We start from the raw sequence: 7,623 nt of genomic DNA, 5'->3' as shown, positions 1-7,623 counted from the left end.
AGAGACAAGGAAGTGGTCCGAAAGTCCCACCCAAGTCCAAATCTGAGAGGGAACTAGATGGGACTTCCTCCAGTTCACCAGGAACCTGAACCCCGGCGAGCTGGGGAAAAAAAAAATCCCTGGCGAGCAGAAACGTAGACTGACTGAGAGCCCACACCAGCCACTCATCTAAGTAGGCCAGAACCCAAACCCCTAAGAGATGCAAATGGGTCACCATGAGCTGGGGTAAGGGGTGTGAAAATGCTAAGTGCCAGATTCACGCTGAATGGAAGGCAACGAAAGTGGTAAGCCTGATGCCCCGCAACAAAACTGAGCCAGTCCCTGAACCCCAGATGAATTGGGACGTGCCAGTACGCATCCCGGAGGTCCAGAGACACGATCCAAGCGCCCGGCTCAAACAGAAGCCAGACTAGGGACAGAGTAGTCATCTGAAAGGAGGGGCAAAAGACCCAGGGGTTTAGACAGGACAATTCCAGAATGAACCGCAGGTCTGCACAGTCCCGTTTTGGAACTGGGAATAGGCGGGAGACCCACCGTAGAGACGAGGACAGTTCAACCGCGCCCAAGCGAACTCACTCCAAGATGACCTGACAGAGTGCAGGTCTGATACCAACCCTGAACCTCCCAAAGGAGGAGGGGCCACCCAACGCCACCACAGGCTGCATGAAATGACCCGCCCACAAACCATGGGACCTAGAGTGGGCAAATAGAGCGAGCCTCCATCACAACACCCCGTCAATGGAACAACCCGTGAAAAGAGCCAATGCCCCTTATAAGAAGCCGACGTACGAGCAGAGCGATCACTGTACCGACCAAACATCGCCGGCTCCAAAACTGGCACCATTGGCCTACCACGACAGGAGGAACCCCAGGCCTGGCACGACCCTTCCAAGGAAGAGTCCCTTGGCATCCCCGGAGAACCATCAAATACGACATGGGACAACAACTAAAGGAAGCTGCCAGCAGATTTATTTATATAGAAGGCACATTGAGTTCATGAGAGTACAGTGACTTAAAAGTTTTACATTCTTGTAAAGCCACTAGCACGCATAGCGGTTTGGGCAGATTCTTAACCCTCAAAGTGCGCATCACGTCATATGACGTGTTGGAAGTTGTTCCAGTCAACTGCGCATCACGTCATATGACGTGTTGGAGTACTACGCAAGATTTAAACGGCCTGCGGATACACGGGGTTCACCACACCTTCATCAGGGCTCTTGTAAACAGACGCCATTTATTATTACAGAAGACCCCTGACTGTGATAAAACTGACCATGGTTCTGATAATAGCAGGATTGTGGTGATATTTAGTGCTGTGCGCCATGGAGGGAGGAGTAATGCTGTGGGAGGGAGGGTGGTGGCGATGTCTTCTGACTGTGTGTGGCCACCTTTTATTGACTGCACTCACCATACCAGCTTAGTGGTTCGCTATGGTGAACACAAATGTAGATACTTACATATAATGTGTGTATAGAGGGTATAAATAGCAAGAGAAGGTTGGGAGCCGCCATTTTGGTGAGGGCGGTGGCGTCGTGCAGACGACGGTGTTGTTTACTGGTAACCATGATGGTCTTTGGGCACCATACCAGTTTACTTGTACAAGTATGGTGAATAAAACAGGTAGATATTTATATATAATGTGTGTATAAAGCGTAATAACACCACACAGTATTGTTGGAGGAGAAATATTAGTGCGTCTGGCCTTGAGGGCAGCAGCCATCAGCTGACTGTGTGAGGTCCTACGTCATTGTGCCTTTACTCACCTTACAAGCTTAGATGTACAGTTATGGTGAACAAAACATGTAAATACTTATATATAACGTCTGTATATAAAAGCAAAAACAGTATGATGGGTGGAGAATGGTGGCAAGTCAGGTGAGGTGAGGGGAGGGAGGGAGTGGCAGCCAGTGGCGGGCTGCCACTGGCACTGCCATTCAGCATGCCAACTTAGTGGTTTGTTATGGTGAACACGAATGTAGATACTTATATATAACGTCTGTATATAGTGAATTATAGCAAAAACAGTATTGTGGGAGGAGAATGTGGGTGAGTCAGATGACTTGAGGGAGGGCGTGAGTGGCTGGCTGGTACACGGCGGTCACTCCTCGTTACTTTTTGACTCATAATAGCTACTTAGTGGTTCGTTATAGTGAACAAAACATGCAGATACTTATATATAACCTGTGCTTATAGTGTAATAACCGACAAAGTATTTGTTCACTGATTGATGAACATAATTGAATCAACAATATGCACACCATATTTTTGAGTACAGCAATGATTCACTCATTTTATTTTATAAATATATCAAACTACACACTATTGAATAATATTACAGCAAAAAAACTATGAAAAATCAATCAGAGACATTGAAATAATTAGGTAATTATCTCTGTGGCAACTCCAGCCTGACAGCTGGCGAGCAACAGACCGCCTGGGACGCACGCTGAGTCAGCGCCTATTTTTTGCCAGACTTCCCCGCCCTATAGCGGGCAATATATGCCACTTATAATTTTTTTATTATTTTTCCCATGATCAGTGAACACAAATTAACAGCTTAGGAAGAAAAAATATTTTTTTTTTTCAAAATTACATGTGCCTGTGGGGAAGAAAGGATATTATACCCCTAGCATGTTAAGGGTTAATCTAACATATAATCTTAAAAATGTAATTTCTAGCAAAATTAAAAAAAAAATTACAGCTATATAGTAAGTAAAAAAATGCATTGCAAGTACAAAAAAAAACTGTATAAGAAATTTGGCAGAAAAAAGTAGGTACATTAAAGTAAATTTAACCCTTGTGCTGCTAGGGGCTATTTTGCCTTTGTCACCCACAGGCGTATAAAAAATTCACAATTTTTTTTTTTTATAAACCTGTTAATTTGTGTTCCCTGATCATGGGAAAAATAATAAAAAAATAGTAAGTGGCATATTTTGGCCGTAATAGGTCGGGGAAGTCTGGCAAAAAAGAGGCGCTGACTCAGCAAGTGTCGGGAAAGCTCTGCTTCGTCCCAGCTGTCAGGTGAGGGGTTGCCACAAAGATATAATTACCTAATTATTTCAACGTCTCTGATTGATTTTTTCTTTATTTTGTTTGTGCTCTAATATTATTCAATAGTGTGTAGTGTGATATATTTATATAATAAAATATGTTAATCATCGCTGTACTCAAAATTATGGTGTACATATTATTGATTCAATTATTACGTTCATAAAACAGTGAGCAAATACTTTATCTGTATTACACTAAATACACAGGTTATATATAAGTATCTGCAAGTTTTGTTCCCATAACGCACCACTAAGTTGATAATGAGAGTCAAAAAGCAATGAGAAGTGGCCACATTTGGCAGCAAGCCGCTCCCCACTACTCCCTCCCTCAAAAACTCCTCACTCGGCAAATTCCTCCTAAGAAGGGACAGGAGGAAAGGGAAGGACCACCAAAATACCCCATACTGCTGCCAAGAAGTACTCAGGTGGGACACCTACCACTAAGCCACCAGACCACCAACCGGATGTGAGACACGCGAGGCAGAACGTAAGCAGCCCCAACAAGGCACCTCCGAGCCCAGGAAAAGGCGGAGCTGCAGGAAGATCTCGGGCGCGACCACCAAAACCCAGGCAGCACAAAGGAGATGGAACGTCTGCCGAACAGAAAGTTCCCCAACGCAAGCAAGCCCACCAGATCAGAAACGACGGGTCCGACGCGAGACATCGCAAGACCCTGAAAAGCCAACCGGCAGGGCAATCCAGGAAAACCGAAGACTGCGTAAGGGTTGTCACCAGAACAGTACCCAATCCAAGGGGGTACGAGCAACGAAAACAGACCAAGACACATAAGCGCACCATAGGACACAGGCTGAAATAACGCCCAAGAAGCCAAGGAACGCATGAAAAACTCCCATGCGGCAGAGGAGGAAACAAAGGGAACACACAAGGAAGGGAAGCGGTAGAAACCGACCCCACCCCCTACAGCAGCAAGTGCAGGCAAAACCGACAAAAGGAGATGCCAGGGGAAGCGACTGGGGAAAAGCATATAGAAGAAGCCAAAGCTCAAACCCCAGGAAACAACCAGTGGCGGACAATCTGGCGGGGACAGAAACCCCACGCACATGGGAGGGCCAAGCCAGGGACCCGAAGACCGCGAAAAATAACATGCAAACCCCCAGATGCAAACCCTAGGCACCAAACAGCAGCAAAGTGCCACACCACAACCGGACACAGGAACAATGACACGCTACCGTGAAACACGTCACCAATGCACACGTGCAGCAGCAGCAACAGGTACCACCGCAACATGTAAACAGCAACTCGCCTCTGCAAAGGCAGAGAATGGTGCAGGCAGACCCCAGACAGGACCAACGGAGACACGACAGAACCCAGCAGGCCCAGGAACCTGCACACCCGGCGACCGACGGCGGAGATACCTGCTGGATGGGGTTCAGGGAGTTCATTTACTCCCCAAGCCCAGCCCGAGGCTAGGCTTGACATGTGAGAGGTTGGTCCAACGAGGCTGGTGCTTGGAGCGGCCCGCAGGCCCACATACCCACCACAGCCAGGATGGGCCGGAACCTCTATTCGAAAACGGGCTAGTGTTCCTTGGAAGTCCACGGATGTACCGGCAATATGGCGGATGCTCGCAGGTAGGACGTGTAACAACCGCAGACCTCTGATGTTTACATAGTGTTCCCCGATTGTGCCTATGGTACCACTGCACTCCACTGGTACAGTACTATCCCGCATATTCTTCCATATAGGCGGGACCCAAGAGCCAGAGCTCAAACCCCACAAGCACAACCAGGAGAGCCCTACCAGGTGAGTAAATAACCAGCACCACAACCCACACACCTCATAACATGAAAGAGGGGGTCCTCTGTATGACTATAGCATGGGTTGGACATGCACATGAGGGACTGGAAGGGTTGAAAAGGGACAGTCACTGGTGTTTTAACGGTCTCATTCGTACATAAATATACCTAAATAAAGACAGGTATATAAACATCTTCGCATCCAGCGCCCAGATCGCAGAAACTCACCTGTCAAACGGAGGCACGAACGTGACACAACCCAACAGTGCCAAGAAGATCCTGGGAGCACCGCCAGGTGAAGAAGCCAGAGCCGGACACCCAGGAGAGCAGGGTAGAAGCGAAGGAGGGAGGAGGCCCATACCCGACACAGGGAAAACCTCGGCGTCCTCCCCACAGCTGGAATCCAGGACACCCCCGGAGCGAAGGGGCACATACCGGAGAAGGGAGAAGAGCGAGAGACGAAACACCCGTGAAAAAAGGGCGCAAAACACCAGCACTGAAACACACCGCCCAAACCAAAACAAACTCCACGGCGCATGCGCATGACACGCTGGCCGAACCGCACAACCCGCTCTGCGGGAAGGCGCCAACCAGAACTACTGCTTAAGAAAAGTAGCCAAACAGAACGCAACCCTAGGGAACCGCGAAAAATAACCCATCCCACGGGACAGGAGCCAAAAGAGGAAGCAGTAACAATAAAACCGGCCAACGAAGCGAAAACAAAGGAGCCCAAAGGGAACCCAACCGAGCCACGAGTAGCCCAACTGGGCTACAAGTAGCCCAAAACAGTGACCAGGACCAGGAGCCGACAGATGTTCCAATAATACGGGAAGTAGCGAAAACCTTCCCGAACTCTCGAGAACACAGAAGCAAACACCAGTCCTGAAGGCATACAAAGGCACAGTCGCACCCGAGACCAAAAGTCACATAGAACCCCAAGAACGGGGAAACATGACAAAGACACCGTCCCAAAAGGAGGGGAGCATCCACCCACAGGTCGGAACCAACCGACTCAAAGGCCAAGGTACCGAGCCCGGGGAGGGGCCGACGCCCAACAACACGTATGGCGAATGGGGAGGAAAAACCCCACTCCGCGTAACCACAAGACCCGCCTAGAGGGGGAGAAAACCCCCCTGCAGGGTCCTACGGGGTCAAGGCCTGCCAAGTCAGCCCCTCCCCAGCCCTGGGAACCCACACGACAGGCCCCGGGGCCGAGCCGTGCCCCCAAAGCCCCGGCCGTACCAGAAAACCGGGGCAGCCGCGAAAATACTAAGAAAGGGAGCCCACTGGCACTCTTACAACACGGCTGGAGAAACAGGCTCAAATGCCCCCCGCACTACTCCGGAAGGGGAATTCCCCGAGACTACCCGAGTCTCGAAACCATCGAACTTCGCCCCGAACCCACAGACGGTAAGGAACCGGATGTAGGCAGGAAGGGGGGGATCCAGGGGAAAGACAAGGGAGCGTGAAAGGAACCAAAGCAACCAACACCCCACCTAGAAGTCCAAACATGAACCAAAACGGGGCAGCCCCGGGGCTCCTGGGGAGCAAACAAACGAGAGCGTTGCCACCACCAAGGCTCAAGTGCAACACCCCTGCTGCCCGCACCCGCTTTGTCAGCACAACTTGGTAACCGAGCCACAACGAGCAACAAAACTCGCAGGACTCTGAGTCGAAGGTGTCACCAGCCCCACAGGCAGCAGACGTAGGCAAAACAGAGAGTCACCCAGAGACAAAGGGTGAGAGCAACCCTCAAACTTGCTGGAAGCGAGGGGGACTCTGGGGTCACATCCATCGGACCCACGCACCCCCAGGGGTTTCCCAGGGACCCGAGCATTTACTATAAGAGGACTCGCGCTCAGGTAATCCCAGGCAGGGTACTGCTAACCGGCGCTCAAAGCTACCAAACAACTTTCTAAGAGCTGAACCCCCGGGACGTGTACACTCATGGGGACCTAGCAGGGGAAACCACCAGAATAATACTCAGAACACAAGGGACACGGGGCAAGAACGAAGGCAGACCCCCACCAGGTAGATAAACAAAAATAAAAAGAAAACCCCGCAAGAGGACAGCGTACCCAAGCGGAACAGAGCCGGCCGCCATGATTGGTGAAAACAAGCTGCACAGTACCCCCCGCCCCACCAGTGCAAAAACTGCCCCTTACCCTAAGGCGAACAATGGAGACTGAACACCCGAGCACACAAAGAGCGGCCAAAAACCAAGCAGTAAACGGCCAAGCAGGGGCAGAACCCAAGGAACTTGTGAAAGGTGGCCCCAAGCCCCAAGGGCAGTATTTACAGGGCACTTAGGGAAGGCACTTACGCGCATGCAGCCCGAGTACTAGAGACTCGCTCCCGGCTCACGCACCACCTAGAAGACAGACACCACACTCTAGGTACAGTGCTGAAACAACAATTGGAGCCGGAGCACACAACCGGTGCCTATAGCATCAGCCGAAGAACTGATGGGCGGATAGCCGGTGTGAGAGGTCTGGGCTCCCCCTTCCCCCTCCCGGGGAGGGGGGAGCTGCACAGACAGCGGTGCGGTGACATGTGACGTCATACTAGTTGCTTGTTTTCTGTTGGGGAGTTCTATCTACTAGTTCGGCTTTTGGTAGCAATTTTAACCAGAATAGGGGTTTGTTTAGGAAACCCCTATTCTATTGGGGACACTAAAGCCCCGAAATCATCTCAAGATAACCTCAAGAAGGAATGCTTACCTTTCTGGATGCTTGACCTGGTCGATGGCAGACATAGAATGCTTCCAACCACACGGGGGTTTCTATAGGCCATTGCTCCCCTTGCCTCTCTGAGGG

The sequence above is a fragment of the Procambarus clarkii genome, chromosome 24, assembly GCF_040958095.1.
Source record: "Procambarus clarkii isolate CNS0578487 chromosome 24, FALCON_Pclarkii_2.0, whole genome shotgun sequence".
NCBI classification, from domain to species: Eukaryota; Metazoa; Arthropoda; class Malacostraca; order Decapoda; family Cambaridae; genus Procambarus; species Procambarus clarkii.
This window is presented reverse-complemented; position numbering follows the sequence as displayed.